The sequence below is a fragment of the Peromyscus leucopus genome, chromosome 18 (genome assembly GCF_004664715.2).
Source record: "Peromyscus leucopus breed LL Stock chromosome 18, UCI_PerLeu_2.1, whole genome shotgun sequence".
NCBI classification, from domain to species: Eukaryota; Metazoa; Chordata; class Mammalia; order Rodentia; family Cricetidae; genus Peromyscus; species Peromyscus leucopus.
In genome coordinates this window covers 13,001,293-13,024,800 of record NC_051078.1, presented here as the reverse complement: position 1 = coordinate 13,024,800, position 23,508 = coordinate 13,001,293, and the positions used below count along the sequence as shown (strand labels likewise).

General features: G+C 41.7%; 1 pseudogene; it reads left to right on the top strand.

The window, feature by feature from the left end:
• The first annotated feature begins 14,310 nt into the window (after nt 1-14,310).
• Nucleotides 14,311-20,524, top strand: LOC114693319 (annotated as a pseudogene).
• Nucleotides 20,525-23,508: the final 2,984 nt, after the last annotated feature.

Here is a 23,508-nt window from a genome sequence, read left to right as displayed (position 1 = left end):
AGTGTGGATTGCAGGGTCCACATGAGGGGTCTTGGAGAAGGGGAACCTTCCTGCAGGAGCCCTGCCAGCTGCCTGGCAACTGGGGCTGAGTTGGGCAGTGTTCCCGGGGGAAAGCTGGGGCGAGCGATAGGTCCTAGGGGCAGGCCTCCTTGGGTATGAGAGCTGGAGGTTGGTTTCCCAGCCTCAATAAGTCATCATTTTTTTATCTATTCATCTCTCTCATTCTCTCTACACTGAGTTTTTTTCAGACATTTTAAAGTGCACTAAAATAAAAACATCATATTTTATTTTCAAATTAATTATTTTCAGCACCAAAAACTACAGTGTTATTTTTAATCCATTTTGTTTTATGTGTATGAATGATTTGCCTCTACACATGTCACCACATGCATTAGTGCCTTAAGAAGCCAGAAGAGGGCACCAGATCCCCTGGGACTTGAGGTACAGAAGTGTGTAAGCTGTGCTGTGTTCAGAATGGAACCTGGGCCTAGCAGAACAACGCTGGATAATCTGGACAATTCTGGGGCAGCCCTTGTGGTTCCCACTCCTGTCTTTCAGCTTCCCTCTAATGACGTCACTCAAGCCTTAACCTGTGCAGAGTGGAGTGAGGGACTCACAAGACATGTTTTACCATTAAGAAGGAAAAATTGTCTCCCTGTTCTAGATCCATGCAGGATGTCCCTCCATCCTTGAACAAATTATTTATGGAAACTGATTGAGAGTTTTATTCTTTTAATTTATTCTTGTTTTAAGCATATCCAAGGCATTTAATATTGATATAATTCATAGCTATATCAGAGTCTAACTCCAGACAATGTAGTATTGCAGATGAGATGTTTGGTTTCCCCAAAGCATTTGAAATGTATGTACTATGAAGAGGATGGGAATGATGTGTGAGGCCATCTGGATGACAGGGTCTTACATTTTACCCCAGGGTACTCTTGAGGAGTGATGGATAAGAGATTTAGATAGAAAAATAGAGGGGAGAGAGACAGAAAGAAATACAAGATAGCCTCGATAGAGCCTGAATCCAAATCCTCTGGCCCTTTCTGTCTCTTCTAAAGAGATATGTACAGGAATTCCATGGGGTTCAGCAAAGGCCTTCCCCCTGCCTCCAAGGGGCTTCTAGACATTGCCCTGGGCCTCATACACATGTAGAACATCTCTAAGCTCTTCTAGTAAATATGTTCTTCATGCATTCACATTTTTATTTTATAATATAATTTCTATTATTCCCTCAAATGATTTCCCATGCTCCTATTTTCTGAGGTCTTCCTCCTAAATGTTTGCTTTGACCTGTCTTTCCTATTAATAGCTTTTGAAAAGTATGTGGTGATTTTTGATTGATTTTCAATACCTTAAACACTGAGCAGCCAACTGGAACATCTGTGACCTGTGTATGTGACAACAGAAGCAAATGAGTAGAACTGGCCATTTCATTGGAAGTCACAAGTATTATCATCAAAATGTCATTTCTCCCTCTTGAGATGATTATCACAGAAAGGAGTCATTTTGAATCCTACCTGGAGGTAGTTATGTCAGGCAGAAATCAAGTTTCTCCAAAGGGGCAGGTTGAGAAGGATCCTGGCTTAGGGCTCAGAATGCAGTTTTTTATTTTATCTCCACATTTACATTATGACACTGTAACGCTGATTTTAACCACCCTGTCTCTCTTTACAGGTGTGTTTTTCTTACTATTTTACAAGAGGGTATGTACAAAGGTCTACTTCGTCATATAGGACACCAACAATAGATCAAAGTAACAATTCACCAAAGTCCAACCCAGTGAACCTAGGAGTGTAGTAGGTTTACTTACAGAATCTAAATATGGTATTACTTAAAGACTCATAAGTAACCTAAACAACTAGCTGCTCCACTGAAAATTCCCACCCACTATGAATGACCACATCATGGAAGTTGCATTATGGAGTTGCCCCACTCAGCTAACCTACATTATCCTCAAAAATCCCCCAGAATCACTAAGAGTTGGGAAAGGACAGAAGGGAATAATAGCTGGAATCCATGATGAGGGTCCTGGGATTCTCTCTTCCTTTCCCTACTAGAAGTGCTGACAGCCCTAAAATCATTGCCTGGCTATTCCATACTAGTCTACTCCGCTCATGACAAGGCTGCCAGGTGAACTCTCTACACCAAGATGATGATCATTTTCTGCCTGGAAGAGAAAGCCACACCACAGCAGCTGGTATCTACATGTGTTAGCATGTACTCTGCCACTGAGCTACATCGTGGTCCTGGAGCTGGGCCTTGATCTCAAATCCAGAGTGTCCAGTTCATCCTCTGCAGATGGTGATTTCCCTTTCTTCCTTTGAGTCTTGTCCTTCCTGGGAAAGAAGAGCAAAACATTTAAACTGTCAAGTCCCACTTGACCTGTTGAATGGTTCTGATGGGGGGAACGTAAAATTTGAAAAGATAGCTATGAAATATAGACATAGGTGAAGAAAAAGACAGGCAAACAGGATAGCTTCAAGAGGATTCTGGGTCAATACCACAAACATGAGTTTTATTACAGCCATTATTTTTTTTAAGTTTTATTATGTATACAGTGTACTGCATGCATGTATGCCTGAAGGACAGAGAGGGCACCAAATCTCATGACAGATGGCTTTGAACCACCATGTGGGTGCTAGGAATTGAATCAGGACCTCTGGAAGAGCAAGCAGTGCTCATAACCTCTGAGCTATCTTCCCCAGGCCCTACTCACAGCCTTTAAATATAAAGGCAAGGGAGGTGCAAAAAACCACCCCTTTCAAGGACATCACAGTTCAGGGTATAGAGTACAGTTAAGTGTAAACACCTCTTTAGTATCCAAATTATCTGGTGACCACACCCTTGGCCAAAATATCCTATTATGCAGCCTTGCATGGGGGAGAAACAAGCTCAGACTCTCTGACCTTTAGTCAAGATGGAAACAATCCACAAGCTGGGGTCTTTGTGGGACCCCACAAATTCCCCATTCATTATATGATAAAGTGTCCATCAGACCCCTCAGATGACTGTGCCTGTCTTATGTTGCCTTCTTCAACCATCCAGACTTACCTGTCTTTGAAACACACTTTCTGTCAAGATGTCCTGTCTTAGGTTGACAGGGGGCAAGAAAGACTTACCTGTCTCTGACTACCAGCCTCTGGCAAATGAGGGTGCAGAGCTTAACTATGCAGCTCTGAATCAGCTTTCCACTAAGAGGTTGCAAGTAGTTTGAATAATCACAGCAATACACCTTCTCCTTATGGCTGCTATTCCCCTAGTAAAAGAGTAGAGGATGATCAAGATAGAATGGCCTTTTTAAATGATCCAGGATGTCCACAGCAATTTTAGCTGCATCAAAATCCACCTTAGCCTATTTTAAATCAGGAAACTCCTGAGACAACCACATCAAAACTAAGGACTACTTGAAGGGCTTAGACTTGCCTCTACTGGATGTGCTTCCCATGGGAGGCCTTGCATTCTTGTGGGTGGGAGTGGAGGGTAGGTTGGAAGGCAGATGCTAGGGGGATGGAAGGAGGGAAGAGGGGGATCTTTGGTGTGTAAAATGAATGAAAAAATTTTCATAATCGAATAAACAAAACTATGGACTCCTTTAGCATCATACCAAATTCCTCTCAGATTAGCTCTAACCTCTTTCCATCAAGAAACACTGTCATTGTAAACAGAAGAGGTTACACACACCTAGTTAAATTTAGACTGACATTTCAAATGAGCTCTTATCTTTAACAATTGTACTACTTCAAATAAAGCATTCAGCTTATGCTTCATTTTTACAACATCTTAACATTAACAGGTAAACAATCTAATTTGAATATGAATTTAGCAGTAATTTAACAATTTATCAATTGGTTAAATTACAATTCTCAACAACTTCTATCCAAATCAAGGGCCAAGAAAATGCTTTTCTGGTGGGTGAGGTATGAGTAACCCTATAATTCTGAACCTTCTCTTTTGCGTCTCCTACAGTCCAATGCATTGCTGCCACCAACTTCCAAAAATACGTTTGAGCTGTCCAGTCCCCAGTTACCAAATAGCAGGAAAACTTTTGTTCCAACTCCTGCTCATGAGGACTCTCCAAATTGATTGCTCAAGTAGTCTAGCATCCTGCTATATTATATCCTCTATAACAGTGTTTGATATAATGAATCTCTTTCCCACAGAGGTGAAACTGTGGCAACTGTTTTCCAGGCCTGCTATTTCCTCTAGGCAATCAGAAGATGAACACTATCCTTGCAAAGGTGACCTCTGTATCCCAAGATGTATGGTGGGTAAATAACCAAACACCCAGTCACAAACAGATAGGCATTTCTCGGCCAGATTCAAAATCACTGGGACTCACAGAGGTTGGAAAATTTGTGCAGCAAGTCTATCATGAAGCCAGGAATCATTCCTTCCCTTTCCAGACTGTAGGATGTAACATTGGAAGATCAGGAACACAGGTTCAGCAAATCTCACTCCAATTCCTCTGGGGGAGGGTCAGCAACCATGATGTCATCAGGGCCAGCATTCCTTGTTCCATACACCACACCAAGCACTCAGGCAGCCATTGAGCTTCCTTTTCTTCCTGTGAAAAACAAATATAACCTCAACCCCATGTTAAAACAGGGTCAGAACCCTTCCATATTCCAAACCAAGGATCTATGATTTCACTTAGCAAATTTGCTTAGTGCAATCATGCCAAAATCTATCCATGGCAGATTGCTCATGGGCATCCACATTCCAAAATTTCAAAATGAAGAGGGCATGATTCAATGCCTTATGCCTTATGTGGTGATTGATAGTACAACTCTCCCCTCTTAATTATTTGATGCTGCATCTTGAGACTACTGTAGACTTGCTCGGTGATGCCTTGTTTTGAGGACTTTAAGGAATGTCTGTTTTATGTTCAATTTTTCCATTGGGTACAAAATTGCTGAAATGATTTACTAATGTGTCCAGATCCATTATCAGTTTTAATAATTTTGTTATTTCTATATAGGAGAAACATTTCAGTCAATGAGTAAAACATGATTAGTGTCTTCTCCAGATTGTGTAATGACCATAAAAATCCTGAATAAGTATCAATTGTCACATGCACATATTATTATTTACCAAATTCCACAACATGAATAACATCTATTTGCCATAAATAGTTAGGAAAAAGGCCTCAAAGATTTACCACAAAGTGAGGAACAGGCAAATACTGCAGACATACCCCACATTGTTTAATGATCTGATGAGCAACATCCTTGGTGATGCCAAATTGTTTTTTTAACTTCTGTTATTCTGATGAAGAAGGCCATGTGACTGTTGACCTAATTCTGCCTGGGAGAAGATAATAATCTGTGTTAATTTATCAGCTGATTCATTACCACTAACCTAAGGGCCAGGAAGATTTGAGCTCTAATATGACCCACAAAGTATAAATTACTTTAATGAATGGCATCTTGAATTTGTTGAAACAGCATCCTAACCTGAACATTATTAGTCCCATTAGTTTCTATAAATTGAAGAGCTCTATAAATATAATGACCACCTGTATATAAATTAAGTGAACTATCATTAAGAATCTGAAAAACCATAGTCATAGCTCTTAATTCTACTATCTGAGCTAAAGCTGGAATTGTTTGTACTATGTAACCTTTACCATTGATAACATAAGCAGCCCTCTCATTGGAGGAACCATCAGTAAAAATCAGCAAAGCATCTCTTACAAGATCTTTTTTCATCACAACCTTAGGAAATATAAATATAATATACATTTGGACAAATTGTGACAATTGATCAGTTGGAAAATGATTATCAATTTGGCCCAAAAAACTGAGAAAAAGCAATTGCCCAAGAATCATTTTTTTGAAATAACCAATCCACTTGTAGTTTAGTAAAAGGAACACTGATCACACTTGCTTCTTTACCAAAATGTTGTCTAGATTCTATTCAACTTTTCTGTACTAAACAAGTTACTGATGCATAATAAGGGTTTAATACCTTAACTGGCAAAATATGAAGCTATAACCATAAAAGGGGACCATTTTGTCATAATACTACTATAGAAATATGTTTAGTAGGCACAATATATGCTTGCCAATGTTGATCATACCTGCTGATATTGAATAGCATTCTCAACATGTCCAGGCCAAGGTCTTTGACTGATGTGAGTTAGCCAGGCTTAGGAAAAAACATGGAATGGATGGCTATGGGGGATTCAGTCTGGATAACTGTAACTTTCCTTTTCTTGACCCCTCCAGATAATCACTCTCTGCAGAACAGGTACAAGAAAGCAGTCAGTGAGCAGAAAGAGAGCTGGGGTCAATAAGCTTTTAGGATTTCTGCGTGTTTGACTTGGTTTGATTAAAAACATCAGCGTTTGTCTTTTTCATCAGAGATACTGCAGTGAGTGTGGTACTATTGTGTTCCCCAAAATATTGTGCACCCTAATAAACTCATCCAGGGTCAGAGAACAGAACAGCCACTAGATAGACCTAGAGGTCAGAAAATTGTGGCGCACACACGCCTTTAACCCTACCACTTAGGAGGCAGAGATCCACCCAGATCTCTGTGAGTTTAATCCACACTGGAAACAGCCAGGCATGGTGACTCATGCCTTTAATCCCAAGAAGTGAGCTTTCAATCCAAGGAAGTGAGGATAGAAAGCAGAAAGGTATATAAGATGTGAAAACCAGTAACTATGTCTGGTTAAGCTTTTAGGCTTTTGAGCAGCAGTTCAGCTGAGACCCACTCGGATGAGGTCACAGAGGCTTCCAGTCTGAGGAAACGGGATCAGCTGAGGAATTTATGAGGTAAGGAAGCTGTGGCTTGTTCTGCTTCTCTGATCTTTCAGCACTCACCCCAATACCTGGCTTTGGGTTTGCTTTTACTAAGATCATTTAAGTTTCATGCTACAAGTGAGGGCATGGGAGGGGACATCTTCCCAGGCTAAGGCAATAGGACCTGAGGTGTTCTTGGAGAGTCACTAGGTTTTCCAGTTGTTTCAGACTCAATATCCCACAGGGGGTGAGAAAAGATGGGAGGACTCACTCATTCAGAGCTTGAGTTCTGAGAGCCTGAAGTGACTGGGATGTGTCTTCTTTTTCTGACCATGGTATGGATCTTTTGAGAGAAAAACTTTCAAACCTTTTGAACATACAATGCAAGGTAGAGGGATCCTATTTCCCCCAAGGTGCTGCTGAAGTGAGGTCTTCTGAAACTGAGTATGAAGTGACTTCTTCATTCTAGGAAGGCCTTTCTTTTTGCACAATGAAAGACGTGGATGAGAAAAATTGTTGTGCAGCAGGTCTAACAGGAAGCCAAGATGATCATAATTAATACAACATACCTGCTGATGTTGAATAGCATTATCAACCTTTAAAAGAACCTGCCTACATTTTTCAATTAACTGTCTGGATGAATTAGGATCACTATCTCCTTTTAAATATCACTTAAGGGTTCCAAATTACTGGGAGATAATTTTAAATAAAGTCATAGCCATTGGACATCCCCTAATAACTTTTGAAAACCATTCAAAGTTTTTAACCCATTCTTTCTTATTTCTAATTGTTGAGGCTTTAATTCCTTAGAGTATGATACATGCCCTAGATATTGAAAAGGGGGCTGTCTTTGCACTTTCTCTGAGGCTATTATTAACCCTGCATGAGCAAGACCCTGATGAAGGTGTCCATATGTGTCACAAAAAATTCCTTCATTTTGTGGGTAAGCAAAATATCATCCATATGCTGAATAAGATAAATTTGCAGAAATTATCTCTAACAACTTGGGTAGCTTTAGCCACACATTTCTGACACAATATTGGACTACTAGCCATTTCCTGGGGCAAAAACTTCCAATGAAATTTCTTCATAGGCTCTTTAAAATTAACTGATGGAATGCCAAATGCAAAATGTTGACAATCTTGGGAGGCCAAAGGGATGGTATAAAACAATCCTTTAAGTCTAAAATAATTTTGTAAGTATCCTTTGATATGGCTGCAGGGGAAGGCAATCCAGGCTGCAATGCTCCCAGTGGTTGCATGGTCTCATTGATTTTCCTTAAATCTTGTAATAATCTCAATTTTCCAAACTTCTTTTTAATTAGGAAAATAGGAGAATTCCAGGGAGGATTAGAGGGCTCAATATGGCCCTATCTTGCTGTTCCTATACTAACTGCTGGGCAGCTTATATTTTTTTCTTCTGTAAGGGGCCATTGATCCATCCACACAAGGTCATCAAGTTATAGGATCTGCATGGAGTACAGGCTGCCCAATGACCCTTCCTAAAAATGCCCTAATCCAGCTCTATTAGTCCTTTCTTGGGGAAGCAGAGGTGATGTTTGGCTGCTGCTGTTTTCCCCAACCCCTGATCAGGTAACAGTCCTTGTTGAAACATTCATGTAGCATGAATCTTAAAGAGTCTTATTAATAAAATCAAACCCGAGGCCAGTTATTGGTGTGAACACTGGAAGATCAGAGAACCAGAACAAACTACATCTACCTCACCTCACCAGATCCTCAGCTGGTCTTGTTTCCTCAGACTGGAGGCCTCTGAGTCCTCAGCCAGAATGGGTCTCAGCTGAACTGCTGCTCAAAAGCCTGAATGCTTAACCAGGCCAAATGCTTAACCAGGCCAAATGCTTCTAGTTCCTGGTCCTCATGCCTTATATATCTTTCTGCTTTCTACCACCACTCCCTGGGATTAAAGGCTCACTCCCTGGGATTAAAGGCCTGTGTCACCATGCCTGGATGATTCCAATGTGGTCTTGAACTCACAGAGATCCGAGATGGATTTCTGCCTCTGGAATGCTAGGATTAAAGGTGTGTGCTACCACTGGCTATGCTAAGTATCAAGTGGCTTTTCTGTTCTCTGACCCCAGGTAAGTTATTAGGGTGCACAATATTTTGGGGAACACAATACCACCATAGCTTAGCAACATCTGTGTTGGGGCTTTATAAATACAACCCCATATAGCTCATAACATATCAACCCCAAAAATTTACAGGCAAGTGGGGAACAATATTGGCCACAAAGTTCCTTCATTGCCCCCCTCTTCTTTTCAGGAACATTCATTGCTACTTTTTTTCAGAACTCTGAGTCTGACCAATCCCTTGCAGCTGTGTAACGGTCTCTGTCTTTGGCCACATGGAAGGCCGTTGACTGGCAGTGACAACAGACACATCCACACCACTGTCTAGAAGACCAGGGAAGCTCTTTCCATTGGTAAGCAAAGTGAGTTCTGGGTGCTCTGGTTTTACGGCTTGTAGCCAATATGCCTCAGATGAACCAAACCCAGACTCTCCTCTCTCTTCCCTTTTAAGTTGATTTCTTGTTTCCTCTTGGGGAAGTAAAATGAATTGTGAATGTCTCTGGCCTGTCTTTACCACAGAAACACCACTAGGTGAGTGAGTCATCACCTTAATATCTCCAAAAAAATCAGCATCAATCACTCCAGGAGCAACAAAGACACCCTGCATGGTGGTACTACTTTCCCCCAGCAATAACCCCACAGTGCCTTCCAGCAAAGGACCATAAACCCCAGTGGGGAGGGTCTACATCCCCATTTCAGGATTAAAACTGCATAGAAGGAAGACCTGAGATCTAATTCAGCACTACCTGGGGCTGCTCTGTTGAGGTCCTGAATGAATTTCTTTGTTGTGGGAACAGACTTCAGAATCACCACAAAAACTACTCTGTCAGGGCCTGGGGCTGGCCCCTCCATCCGTTTCCCTGCAGAGGATTCCCCTGGGCATCCTTCTTTGATAGACATTCATAAACCCAAGGTTTCCCTCTCTTGCAACTCAGGCACAACCCCGGTTCCTTATTTACTCCTACACCTTTTCTCTTATCAGGACACCAATTGACCTGGTGCCCCATCTGACCACACCTAAATCAACTTCCAGGAGATTGGATCTCTCTCCCTCACCTCTGGCCATGATTTCTTTGTTGTTAGAGAACACCCTAGGCTGTCTTTCCCTATAATGCAGCATCCATAACTATCCTCTGATTATATGAGGCCCAATACCTGAACAAAGCAGAATATAATCTGAGATGTTGCCCTTCATTCTAAAAGGTCTCAAAGTGGCCTGAAAGGCCCCATTGGCATTTCCATAGGTGAGCTGTTTGACAAGCAAAAGTCCAGCTTGGGAATCTCCAATTAACCTGCCTGTTGTTTGCATTAGCCTAGCCACAAAGTCCTGAAATAATTTATTAGGTCCTTGCCTTATCTGTGTTAAATCCTCTGTCTGCCTTCCAGAAGACAGAAGCTTATTCCAGGCCTTCCTGGCATCTGCACTAACCTGGTAATACACTGCCACATCAAAATTTAACTGCTGATTTGTCTCCCGATAAATGCCTTCTCTGGCAAGCATATCAAAATACTGGGAATTTGTTGTGCCTGATTTATATCAGCTATGACTTGACATTGTTCCACAAATTCAATTTTTCACAACAAATAATCCCCTCCTGACAGGTAAGCTCTTGCCATCTGTTTTTAGTCCGCAGGAGGCAAGGCTTCAAAAGTCCTGTTTTCTAGCAGAGCCTGAGAAAAGGGGGCAACAGGTCCATATTGACAGCATCCTGATTTAAATTCCTTGAGTTCTTTAACCGGAATCAGCACATCTTGAAAGGTGAAAGATCAGAGGAATAGAAGAAGCCAGCCACAAGTTCTTACCACTAGGAAAACCTCAGTTCAAGAGCTCTACTACATGTATACTAATTCATATTATCCCTTTCTGTGCTCTGACATCTTACTTCCTCTCTCCACCCAGGTACATCATTACCTCTTTCTGCCCAGCTCTATCATTTCCTATCTGTCTGTATAAGAATCCAGGAAGATAGTCTGAATCTTTCCCTACAACCTGGGAAACACTAAGAGAATCTGGATTTAGTTAGCATGGCCGCCCATGGACACCAGGGCAGGTTAGAGGCTAAGAAGTCATTTAATGTGGGTGCCCACAGAGACCCTAGATTATTTCTTGTTTTCATCTTCACTCAAGGTCAGAGAGTCTGAGCTTGTTTTTCAGCCCCACACAAGGATGCATAATAGGATGCTTTGGCCAACTGTGTGGTTACCAGGTGTCTTATACTTCAAAGCCTAATTACAGCATGCTTTGCCATAAGGCGTGGTCACCAGATGTCTTGAGTACTAAGGAGGTGTTTACAGTTAACTGTACTTTGTACCTTGAACCGTGATGTCCTTGAAGGGGAGAGGTCTTTTCACCCCTCCTCTTTGTTTTGTGTATTTACAGGCTGTGAGCAATAAAACTCCTGTTTGTAGTATTGACCCAGAAACCTCCCACAGCCATCTTGTGTCTCTGTCTTTTTCCTCATCTATGGCTCTATTTCATAGCTATCACTTCCCAATTCCACACACCCCTCCCTTTAGAACTGTTCATGTAGTCGAAGACTGTAGCAGGATTGTTGTTCCCTTTGGGGGAGAGGGACAAGTAGGTGCAGAGGGCCAAGTAGGTGCAGAGTCAACAACACAGACTCTGGGAGAATGTCAAAACAACAAGCGCAGTTTATTCAGGAAAAAGCAAGCCTTCTATACCCTCTACTCCACCTTGAGGGGAAGTCTGATGAATATGCATCTGGTTTGATATGGCTGCCTCTCATTGGTCCAGGTCATCTCCAGATCATGTTTCAGCTGCTGTTTGTTAAGGCCCTTAGGCAGACCCAGGTTGGCTCTCAGAAAATATGGGGGTTTTGTTTGTTTGTTTGTTTTTGATTTTTTGAGACAGGATTTCTCTGTGTAGCCTTGCACCTTTCCTAGAACTCACTCTATAGCCCAGGTTAGCCTTGAACTCACAGAGATCCACCTTCCTCTGCCTCCCGATTTCTGGGATTAATGAAGTGTGCCACCACCACCCAACAAAAGTATCTTTTTTACTTGTTTAGGCCAGCTGGCCCTCAAGCCTGTTAGGGATAAGTCATCTCACAGAGCAGGACTTGACAAATAAAGTTCCTGAACTTGTGGCTCTCTGAATACAGGGAAATCCAGTGATGGAACATTGAAGACGAAGAGAAGATGAAGGGAATACTCTGGGTGTCAAAAGTGCAAGTGGAGTGAGGAAACTCAGGAGTAAAATTGTAAGTATGGGGCAGAGTACCAATAGACCATCATTTGTGCATTAGCTTGGAGATAATTTGAAAGCCTGGAGAGTTAAGGTAGAGCAGCAAGAAATACAGAAATTTTTAGAGGTTGTAGAGGAGCTGTGTCCTTAGTGTCCTGACTAAGGGATCTTGCATGCAGACTCATGGGTGTGGTGATGTTTTATTTGTGCTCTAACAATAAAGCTTGCCTGAGGATCAGAGGACAAAGTCAGCCACTGTATTAAAGATGGAGGTCAGCCAATGGGAGCACAAGCCTTAAATCCTAGCATAACGGAGGCAGAGATTCATCTGAATCTCTGTGAGTTCAAGGCCACACTGGGAACAGAGCCAAGTGTGGTGGCACATGCTTTTAACCCCAGCACTAGTTAACCATAGAGGCATTTCTTCAAACACAGATTCCAAGTACATTCTATAGAGTATGGTACATTGTGGCAAAGCTTTGGCCTTCAAGTTGGTTTCCACTCTGGAGGTCAGAGTCAAATATTTGACAGACTCACAGTCAACATCCCTCTTCATAGATATAAAGCACACAATGTGCATCAAAATTAATTCCTTTTTCCTTGGAAACAAGATGAATAAATAATTATAAACATATTGTGCATTCTTTTCCATTATAATACAACAAAATTATCTGGGATATGTAAACAACCTAAAAAAGTGGCAAAAATGGATATTTTCTACAAAGGGAGAGTAAAATCTCTGCCCAAAATTATGTGTGCTTGCTGTTTTATTTTTAAGACACTTGCTCACTATGTCAAATGAAACAAAATTATAATGAGATATTGTTACTGCTTCTAACTCCTGCACCAGGAGAAATAATTTTGAGATTGGAACCAACCCTTGCCTTTGGAGTAGTCACACTGAATCATTGATAGTGGTTTAGCTCTGGATGATGAGTAACTATTTGCCTATTCAACTTCCCAAAAAGGAAAAGTTCATAACTGTTCAAATGTTTGCAATGAAAAATTGATTTTTGTCAACAAAATGCACAAAGTTGTACAGGTAACAACCGTAAGTTCTGGATCACAGGGTTAGGAAGGACACAAAGGAGACATCTAGTAACCTTACCTGATTTCTGTCATTTTGAATTCCTCAAATCCATCTCAGTCTGTATTTTTAATGAATCAATATTAATCTAATAAAAAGTGGCATTGTTCTTACTTTGAATAGGAGGCTCAAACAATGACTTGGACACAAAACTGGCATTCTCTTGGGCCAATCAGAGAGGAAATCTCTTTGATGGATAGAGTTGAGTGTGATGTTGGCATTTTATACAAATGAGAGCTTCCTTCCTAGGCCAATCCTAGGCATGCTGCTTTGGGTCAATTTTATTGTTAAAGTCCTCTTGCTTCCTAGTGACCTTTGATGCTCTAACATGGAAACAGGTTGGCAGAGTGAAAACAAGACTTTTTGTGAAAGATATTAGGAAAGCTGTCCACATGAGTTTTATTAATACTTAAAATATTGATTTATGGGTTGTCTTAGTTAGGGTTTCAATTGCTGTGCAGGGACACCATGGCCAGTGTAACTCTCATTGCTAGCAAAGGTAGCACAAGTCTTTAATCCCAACACTCAGAAGGCAGAAGAGTTTAAAGACACCCTAGTCTACAAAGCATTTTCCAGACCAGCCAGGATTCACCGTGAAACCTTCTCTCAGAAAAAAAATCCTACAGTCGGTTTGCAAAAATACAAAATTTATAGTACTAGCAAGAACATCTAGAAAAGGAAGATGATGAAGCAAAGACATATTGCAACTACGAGATTCATTTTGTGGGGAGTTCTATGCAAGATAATGTTAAGTGAAAAAGATAATACAAAGTGGTATATACACAAAACAATTTAATTTTAAAAGACTATTGATGTATAGTCATACTTTGTTTTAAGCAGTAAAACATGATCACTTTCTTTTTCTTTATACTGGTCGTATTCAAGAAAAAATAAAATGAGCTCCCTGTTTTAGGAAGAGTGCTATCTCCTGGTTCTATGTGAGCCAAGTCTTAAAACAGTATCATTTCATCATTCTCTATAGAACAGAACGTCTCTGTTTAAACATTGGGAGAACATAAAAATGTTTTTCAAGTTTGTGGATCAATAAGAACTTCCTGCTTGGCACTAAGCTCAAAAGGTAGAGCCCCCAAATCACTAGAGGATGAAGGGAGGAGAAGATGCTTAAATACTGGGGCCTGGCTGCTCTGGGCAGCTGGTGAGTTGATTCCCAGACAACATGAAGGCTCTCCTCTCTCTGGGTTCCTCCTGCTTTCTGTCAATGTCCAAGCCAAGGTCTTTGAGCGATGTGAGTTAGCCAAAGTTATGAAAACACAAGGACTGGATGGCTTCGCGGGAATCAGCCTGGCCCACTGTAAGTCTCCTCGTCTTGACCCCTCCATACAATCACCCTCTACTGAACAGGTACAAGGAAGCTATCAGTGAGCAGAGAGGGAGCTGGAGTCAATAGTTTTTAGAATTCCTGCCTGTTTGACTAGTTTGATTAAAAACATCAGCGTTCATCTTTTCCATCAGAGATGCTGAAGTAAGGGCATGGGAGAGGACATCTTCCCAGGCTAAGGCAATAGGACCTGAGGTGTTCATGGAGAGTCACTAGGTTTTCCAGTTGTTTCAGACTCAATAGCCCACAGGGGGTGAGAAAAGATGGGAGGACTCACTCATTCAGAACTTGAGTTCTGAGAGCCTGGAGTGACTGGGATCTGTCTTCATTTCTCTGACCTTGGTATGGACCTTTTGAGAAAAAAAAATTCAAACCTTTTGAACTTCCTATGCAAGGTAGAGGGATCTTATTCCCCCAAGTTGCTGCTAAAGTGAGGTTTTCTGAAGCTGAGTATGAAGTGACTTGGTACTCTTCTTCACTCTGGGAAGGTGTTTCTTTTTGCACAATGGAAGAGGTGAATGAGAAAAATTGTTCATGGCCTATGCCATCTATGTCCTTGTAACTAGTGTGCTTTTCAGATTCGATGAAGGTGGTTACTACTCAATAACTGTCCATGAATGAGTGAGTAGATAATGTATGTGTGGGTGGATGAATGGATGGATGGATGGATGGATGGATGAATGGGTGGGTGGGTGGAATGATTTTGCAGAATGGCCTTTCTTGTTCTAATGTTCTCACTCTCAATATTCTTATCAGCCATTTGTGATGGTACACACTCCTGAAATCCAAGTAAGAGATGGCATGTTCTGTGCCAAAGTTGTATCCACAGTGACACAGAGAAGAAAAAGAATTCTAACAAAACATACAAATTCACATTGGTTATAAGAACATACCTCTGAGGAAATCCTTATTTTTCTAATAGGAACGTTTTATTAGCATGTGTCTTTGATACTAATTTATAAAATCCACCTAACTACTATTTGTGTTTCTATTTTAGGCAGAGGTATCTCCAGAATAGATGAGGGAGGGAAAAGCAGTGAAGAAACAGCTATTTTATTTTCGGGAGGAGGGGCCATGGTGTCAGTGTAGAGCTCTGACCGGCCTGGAACTTGCTATGTCTCCAGGCTGGTCTCAAACCCACACAGAATCTCTGGCCTCTGCTTATGGACTGCTTGGAACAAAAGAGAGCACCACTGTGACCAGTCGATCTATTGAGTGTTTTAAAATGACCTTATCTCATTTATTCTCAGTGAAAAACGATTTGTCCTCAAAGAGATTCTCTTTGGGGCTTTTGAAAAATTTCACTTGCTAACTGCGTACATCAATTTGACCTCCTTGAAAGGGACAGGCAGGATGATCACTTAAGACAAGAGACTACACTAGGAAACACAGCCAACCCCAGCATGAACTAGTGGGAGAATATTTTATAATTTAATCATATGGTTGTACTTATAACATAAATCACTTGTGAAATACAGCCAGATCCAAGAGCTAATTTTGGTTTCCAATATAAATCATTTGCTGTTGCTGCTAATTGATGAATTTTCTTTTTCTTTTTAGGGGTATGTATGGCTCAGCATGAAAGTCACTTAAACACACTGCTTAAAAAGAACTTTGGAGGCCGACCCACCGTCTATGGGATATTTCAGTTCAGTAGCGAATTCGCGTGTGATGATGGCCAAATGCCAAAAGAGCGGAATCAGTGTGGGATGCCCTGCAGCGGTAAGACAACGTGGGCTCAGAGGGATAGCCAACAACCCACCTGCTCTCATGTGCAAGAGCAGAGACTCTGTGCAGGAGACATCACTGAAGGAAGCATGAGGAACCTGGGGAGACTGGACTGTTAGAAAGTCATTGCTATTCACATCAACGTTAGCCAAGGAAGACATTAGACTTCGAGCATGGCTTGGGAATAGAATGCCCTGCCTACCAATCAGAGGGCCCCTGGTTCCACCTCCAAAATCCTAAATGAATAAACAAAATAAACAGAGGCTGGCCAGGTAGCTCAGACAGAAAGTCCCCAATGCCAAGGTTTGACCCTCAGCACCCACATAACAGCTGAGTTTGGTGACACGCATTTGTAAGACCAGCACTGGGGAATCTGAGACAGCAGATCCATGGGGCTCACTGGCCAATCAGATAGGCTGATCTGTAAGCCAGTTCCGATGGCAGACCCTGCATCAAAAACAATGTGGACTGCTTCTAGGGAACAGCTCCTGGTGTGTCCTCTGACTTCTACACACACACACATATCTGTGCAGGTTCCCTGGTGCACAGACCAGCACACACAGACACTAACGTTAAATTAATAGAAAATAGGAAGTAAAGAGCTGGTGTCATTACAACTTTGTGGGATCTTTTTAACCTATACTGACATGCACTCACCCATATACAGACCCATAATTGAAATTAAAAGAATAAACATTTTTGACAAGTTGTCATTTTATAACATATGAAAATTTCTGGAATATGTACTAATTAATGGTAAGTGGACTTATTGGTGTTTTGTCCTGGAGATTACCATTCTAGCTGCTTACTTAAGAGTAGTTATGGAAATTGCCATAGGGTCTGTAGCATGAATCTTAAAAGTTCTTATTAATAAAATCAAACCCGAGGCGAGTTATTGGGGTCCATGCTGGTAGATCAGAGAGACAGAGCAAGCCACAGCTATCTCACCTTGCCGGATCCTCAGCTGGTTTTGTCTCCTCAGACTGGAGGTCTCTGAGTCCTCATCCGGAATGGGTCTCAGCTGAATTGCTGCTAGAAGCCTGAATGCTTAACCAGCCACATGCTTAACCAGCCAAAAATGCTTCTAGTTTCTCACCCTCACGCCTTATATATCTTCCTGCCTTCTACCACCACTCCCTGGGATTAAAGGCTGGCTTTCTGGGATTAAAGGCATGTCACCATGCTTGGCTATTTCCAATGTGGCCTTGAACTCACAGAGATCCAGAGGGATTTCTATCTCTAGGATGCTAGGATTAAAGGTGTGAGTGCCACCATTTTCTAGCCTTTGTATCTAGTGGCTGTCTGTTCTCTGACCCCAGATAAATTTATTAGAATACACAATACCACCACAAGGGTCATTTATGACTGAATGAATTTTATTACAAAGATTTCTAACATATACCAATGAACATGTTACTATAGTAAAATCTATATGACAAGGTACCACTAAACAACTGCCATTTAGTCCAACTGGCTTCTATGTGTATGTACTGATGTACTGCTTTGGGATAATGCTCATGTACACTGTAAAGATTTGTCACTGGAATTGGTTTAATAAAATGTTGATTGGCCCATAGCCAGGCAGGAAGTATAGGTGGGGTGAACAGATTAGGAGAATTCTGGGAAGAGGAAGGGCAGAGTCAGGAGTCACCAGCAGAATACAGAGAAAGCAAGATGTCAAGGCAGAACTGAGAAAAGGTACCAAGCCACGTGGCTAAACATAGATAAGAATTATGGATTTCGTTAAGTATAAGATCTAGTCAGTAATAAGCCTGAGCTAATGGCTGAGCATTTATAACGAATATAATCTTCTGTGTGGTAATTTGGGAAGCGACTGCTGGGTGTTTGGGAGTTGTTGGTGGAACAGAAACTTCCGCCTACAATGTGCTTTTTGTGTGGAGTGGTTTTAGAGTGAGTTACTAAGATCAAGTTCTGTTGTTAAACTCCTTAGCTTGCATGTCCAAATGATCTAATTCTTAGATTGAAATTTTCTGATCTAACAAAATAACACAGATTCGTGTATTTGAGATGAAACTTATTTTTAACAAGAAACAAACAAACAAGGTTCACATCAGGATTGTGGTCTGGGATGGGAGAACTTGTGCTCACCCGGTGAGAGAAGTAATAGGCAATTTTTAGGGCATGAATTAAATTGGTCAATGGTGTTCTATTTTTCCAGTGTGGGAATTGAACCCAAGACTTGCTATATTTTTGTCAAGCACTCTAAACAGTGAGCTATTCATTTCTGCTTTGTTAAATTTGGTGGTGAAAATTTTTCAGGAGAAAAAAGATGGTGGAACACTCTTGGTAGCCTGCTTAGCCTATCTTTAAATCCATTGTGAACACCCATCTGCAGTCATTGAAAGGTATTAGAAACTACAAGCAAAGAGGAACATCACTCCCATTTTGAGTGCTCAGGGAGTTGATGTAACTGGAAACTTGGGAAAATACTCTTCTAGACTGGAAATCTTTGCTGCAGGTCCATGTAAAGTTTTATCATCCACATATGTACTCCCATAAAAAGTACAGATTTTACATTTATTACACAAATTAAATTATACTTGCACAGCTTCATGATATGGTTATTACTCAAAACTACATCAACAGTAATGAAGTTACCTGAATTCTCATTTTAAAGAGTGTATAAAATTATAGTAACAATACTCTGTATGTTGAAAATACCACTCTTAAATCTTGAGTTTTAAAGCACCTGGCTGCTTCCATGTTACCGATTATAAATTTCCAGGAAGAAATTTATTCCCACAAGGCTTGTGCATTGTTTTCTTTCTTAAAGTATTCATTTATCTTTATGTGTGTGGGTATTCTGCCTGCAGGGAGGACTGTGTACCACATGCATGCCTTCTACCTGTGGAAGCCAGAAGAGGGCTTCATCTGGAACTGGAGTTACAGACAGTTGAGAGCTGTAATGTGGGTGCTGGGAATCAAGTCCTTTGGAAGAGCATCCAGTGCTCTTAGCCACTGAGCCATCTGTCCAGCACCTGTTTTACTTTAGAATAAATTCCACTGGTAGACCTGGGTGACAGTTCTGGCTTGTTCTATTTCCCAGTGTGAGAACAAAGAGGAACTTCCCTCATGGTAGCTGACAGTCCCACATCCTCCAGTGACCCCTCATGACTTCAGTGTGTTCTTTACTTTTTATCAGTGTCGGAATCCTAAGAAAACTCGACACTCAAGTATATCCCAAGCCCCCAGGGACTTTATAAATGAGAAATAAAATGACTTACACAATGTCACCTGCATAGAATCAAGAAAGACTGTTTGCAATAATCACAGATGCAGGGACACTTGCAAAATAATTTCCTGCATGCACTGCTCAGCGTCACAGAAGAAAGAAAGCTGGATCTGAACTGAAAATGGCTTCTGTAACAGTCCTTGTCCTTCTTCACCCCTGTCTTTCAGATTTGCTCTTGGATGACATCACTCAAGCCATAAAATGTGCGAAGACAGTTGTGAAGAGTCCAGAAGACATGAAAATATGGTATGTTGGAACTCTGGAATGGGAACTGCTGGTTCTGTTGATAAGTGTGATGAGTCTTTCTAAGACCCAAGTGTTATTCTGAGCACTGTGGGTACAGCTGGGGCCTTTCACTCCATCATTAGGTTTAGAGAATTTCTCCAGATTCTGAGAATTCCCACACATGACTGCTTCCATGTTAGGCCACCGGACTATTTGTTTCATCAGTTAACAGTTCTGTGCCCATGATGCCACAGTGACATTGAGCATGCTGTGCTCTGCCCAGGGTTTGGAGAGGATCAAACAGCCTTGTAGACGCAGCTCCAGCAGTCAGTAGCAGGTTCTGGGTGCAGCTGTAGCCTGGTTTCACACTAGATCTTGGCCCACAACACAAACTCCATTAGTGTCACTGTTACACTATTTCCCTCACAGGTTTGAGAATGTGTGTGACAGAGGACACAATTCTAACCATTTCCACCACCCCTGTCTCACTCTCCTCCACAGGTCAGCTTGGACAAGACACTGTCAAAACGAAGATGTCTCCCAGTACATTAAAAACTGTGGAGTCTAACCGCCCTGTGCCTCCACCTCAGCTCACTCTGTCTCTTTCTTGCTATAGAAGTAGTTATGGGAAAGGTCACACTTCCTTGGTTTCCCCTTTAGACAAGCAGGCTTTTATCAGAAACAGGAGCAACATGGAGACTGTTTCCTAAGAGGCTTAATGCTGACTAATGTGTTCACTGTTTTAGGGAAAGCCTCCAGTTTTCAGTTAGCCAATGGGGCAGATGCTGGTGACAGTGATCTAGCATTGAGTGTCACACAAGTCTCTGTACATCAGCTCTTCACCTATGAAATAATTCACATTAAGTTTCATTGGAATTAGTCTTCATCTCCCGACTGTTAGATAGACATACAGCAGAAATGTAAGGAGACAGTAGATCTTGGGTAAAATGGCAGCTGTGTGAGCTCCTAGGCCTTGTGTGGGCTCAGCACCCAGACAGTAAAGAAGAGCCACTGTGTGGGGCAAGGTGGGATTTTAAGGGAACATAATTCTGAGTGGATACAACTGAGACTGCTTCAACTCAGAAATTTGTCATGAAATGTGTGGCCTTTCAGAAAAGTATTTTCTTAAAGCTGGCCCATTTATACTCCTTGCAAGTAAATTCTCAACTCATGTCAGTCTGTGTTAACCCTTGAGGGAATGATCCATACCTCTAGCTGATCATGAGATATTCAGGACAGATTGTTCTCTATGCTAGCCCTTAACTTTCTTAAAGTAGCTTCATGCATATCAACTAACTCTGAGACAGATGAGCTTGTATCAGCAAAATTAAGCACATTATGAAAAACTACATATAGCCATTAAATGATTTCAATGCACAATGATTGTCTTTGTTTACCCTCATATTCTGTCTTTTGGGAAATTGTTTATATATTGGTAAAAAAAAATCATCATGTCATTCTTAATAGGGTCTATGTCCTCACCTACACTTAGGCAGTACCTACATCTTCACCTATACATAACCATAGCCTACACATACCATTTTGTAATCCTCATCTACACATAGTCTGTGCCTACATCCTCACCTACACATAGCCTGTGCATATATCCTCCTCCTCACATAACCACCTGGATGTTTCGGGGGTAAAATTCAAAACCAAGCTGACCAATCTCCCTTGTCCCTAACAGGCCCTTGACAAAGTGAACCATTTCTTACTCTAGAGTCTGCTCTGTCCAGCCTCATCCTCCACACACTCCTACTTCTCAGGCCCTTTGCTGGCTCTAGGATTGTGACTTCTTTTCTCAGTGTGGGAATGCTCTGGACTGGATCCCCTACTGACTTTACATTTATTTTTGATGTATTTATTCATTGGCTATTCTCCGACCCTTGATGCACTTATTCAACTATTAACCCTGATCTGAAAAGTTTTAATGCCAGAAGCAGCCATGTGGCATTAATGGTGCATGTCTTTAATCCCAGTATTTGGGAGGCAGAGCCTGGTGGATCTCCATGAGTTACAGCCTAACCTCATCTACTAAACATGTTCCAGGGCAGTTAGGGCTGTTACCCAGAGAAACCAGGTCTCAAAAATCAAAATCAAAACAAACAGAATTTTTTTAATGCCAGACGCAATCAGCTGGTGCTGTGAGAATTTCCGTGTTCTGTTTCTCATGTGTGAAAACCCCTGTCACTCTGCGGCCTTCCACCCAGTACAGGAGTCCTCACCGGCTCCAGGGCATCCATTCCAGGGCATACTACACACCTCCCAGTCACTTAGGGCTGAGTCAGGCATCATCCTCACCGTGGCAGTATCTGAGGGATCCGGTGACAGTATTTCTTAGTTTAGTTGGCAGAATTCAGTGATAATCCTGTCTTTGCAGTTGCTCGTCTCTCACTGTGCTGGATTCAATAATTAAACTCTGTCATGGGAAATCAGGCAGGGGAAGGCCTGATGCATGTGGGGAGCAGCTGTGGTTTCCAACCCCTGATCTAACCCTCAGAACTAGACCAACAGTGCCTGGCACGTGGTTTGCTACCCTAGAATGCACTCAACACTTCCGCTCTATTCAGGTTCAGAGCACCTCTGAGTGGTGAGGTGATGACATTCTTTTAAAACTACCAGCGGTACCCCACCTAAGAGCTTCCAGGGATCTTAAGAACCCCATAGTCAGAAAACAGGGAGGTGCCTCCTTCCAAGCCTGGGGTCCTGAGTTCAAACCCAGCGTGCACATGATGGATGGGAAAATGGACTCCTGCAAGTTGTTGTCTGGTGTTCACCAGATCACCACAGGACACAGATCCATGTACACACACACACACACACACACACACACACACACACACGCAGAGAGAGAGAGAGAGAGAGAGAGAGAGAGAGAGAGAGAGAAATTTTTTAAAAATTTTGCTTCCATATATGTCTGTGTATCAGGAGCATGTCCGGGACACCAGCATCCAAGAACAAGTAATGGATCCCTAGAACTGGAGTTTAGATGGCTATGAGCTGCATGTAGGTGCTGAGAATTGAACCTGAGTCCTCTGGAAGAACAATCACTGTTTATTTCCAACATGTCATCTCTCCAAAATCTTCATTTTTTTTAGAAAAACATCAGATGAGCTTTTACTCTTTTATAATCATAAGTGAGATGTCACATGGTGATTACTGCTAACAAGAAGCTGTCCTTCAGATGTAGGAGGTTTCATCTTGAGCCTGTCCCTTGCCAAGGGTAGTCAATTCTTGACCAATACTCTGTGCACCCACATGCTGTCCAGGGGAGGCCTTTTCCCATTGCTCTGGGCCCCAAAAAGAAGAGAGATGCACAATTAATCTCAGTCCTTTTAGCAAAGGTGATCTCGTTTATGAACACGGTGGTTTTAATGAAATACCCTCCCTAAGTTGAATACTTGTTCCCAAGTGGGTGGTTGCTTGGGGGAGGACTGGGAGGTGTGGCCTTGCTGAAGGAAGGGTGTCCCTTGGGGTAGGCTTTGGACCCACACCTCTTCAAGTGAGTGCTTTCTGCCTACTCCTTGTGGATTGAGATTGAGTCCTCAGCTGATGCTCCAGCTACCTGCCCTCATGCCTTTGCTCTGCCATCGTGGATTCTAACCCTCTGTACAGTAAACCAAATTTAATTCTGTTTTATAAGTTCTCTTGGCCACGGTATATATATCACAGCAACAGAAAAGTTACTAATACAAACACTTTCTCTGCTCATTTTTCAGAGTCCCCCTGCACCTCTGATCTCTCTGGGGGCATTCATTCTAATTCTATCTTCCTTTTTATTGTTTCATTTCCTCTTGATCCCTTCTCTTCTGTTTGGTTACTTCAGATAG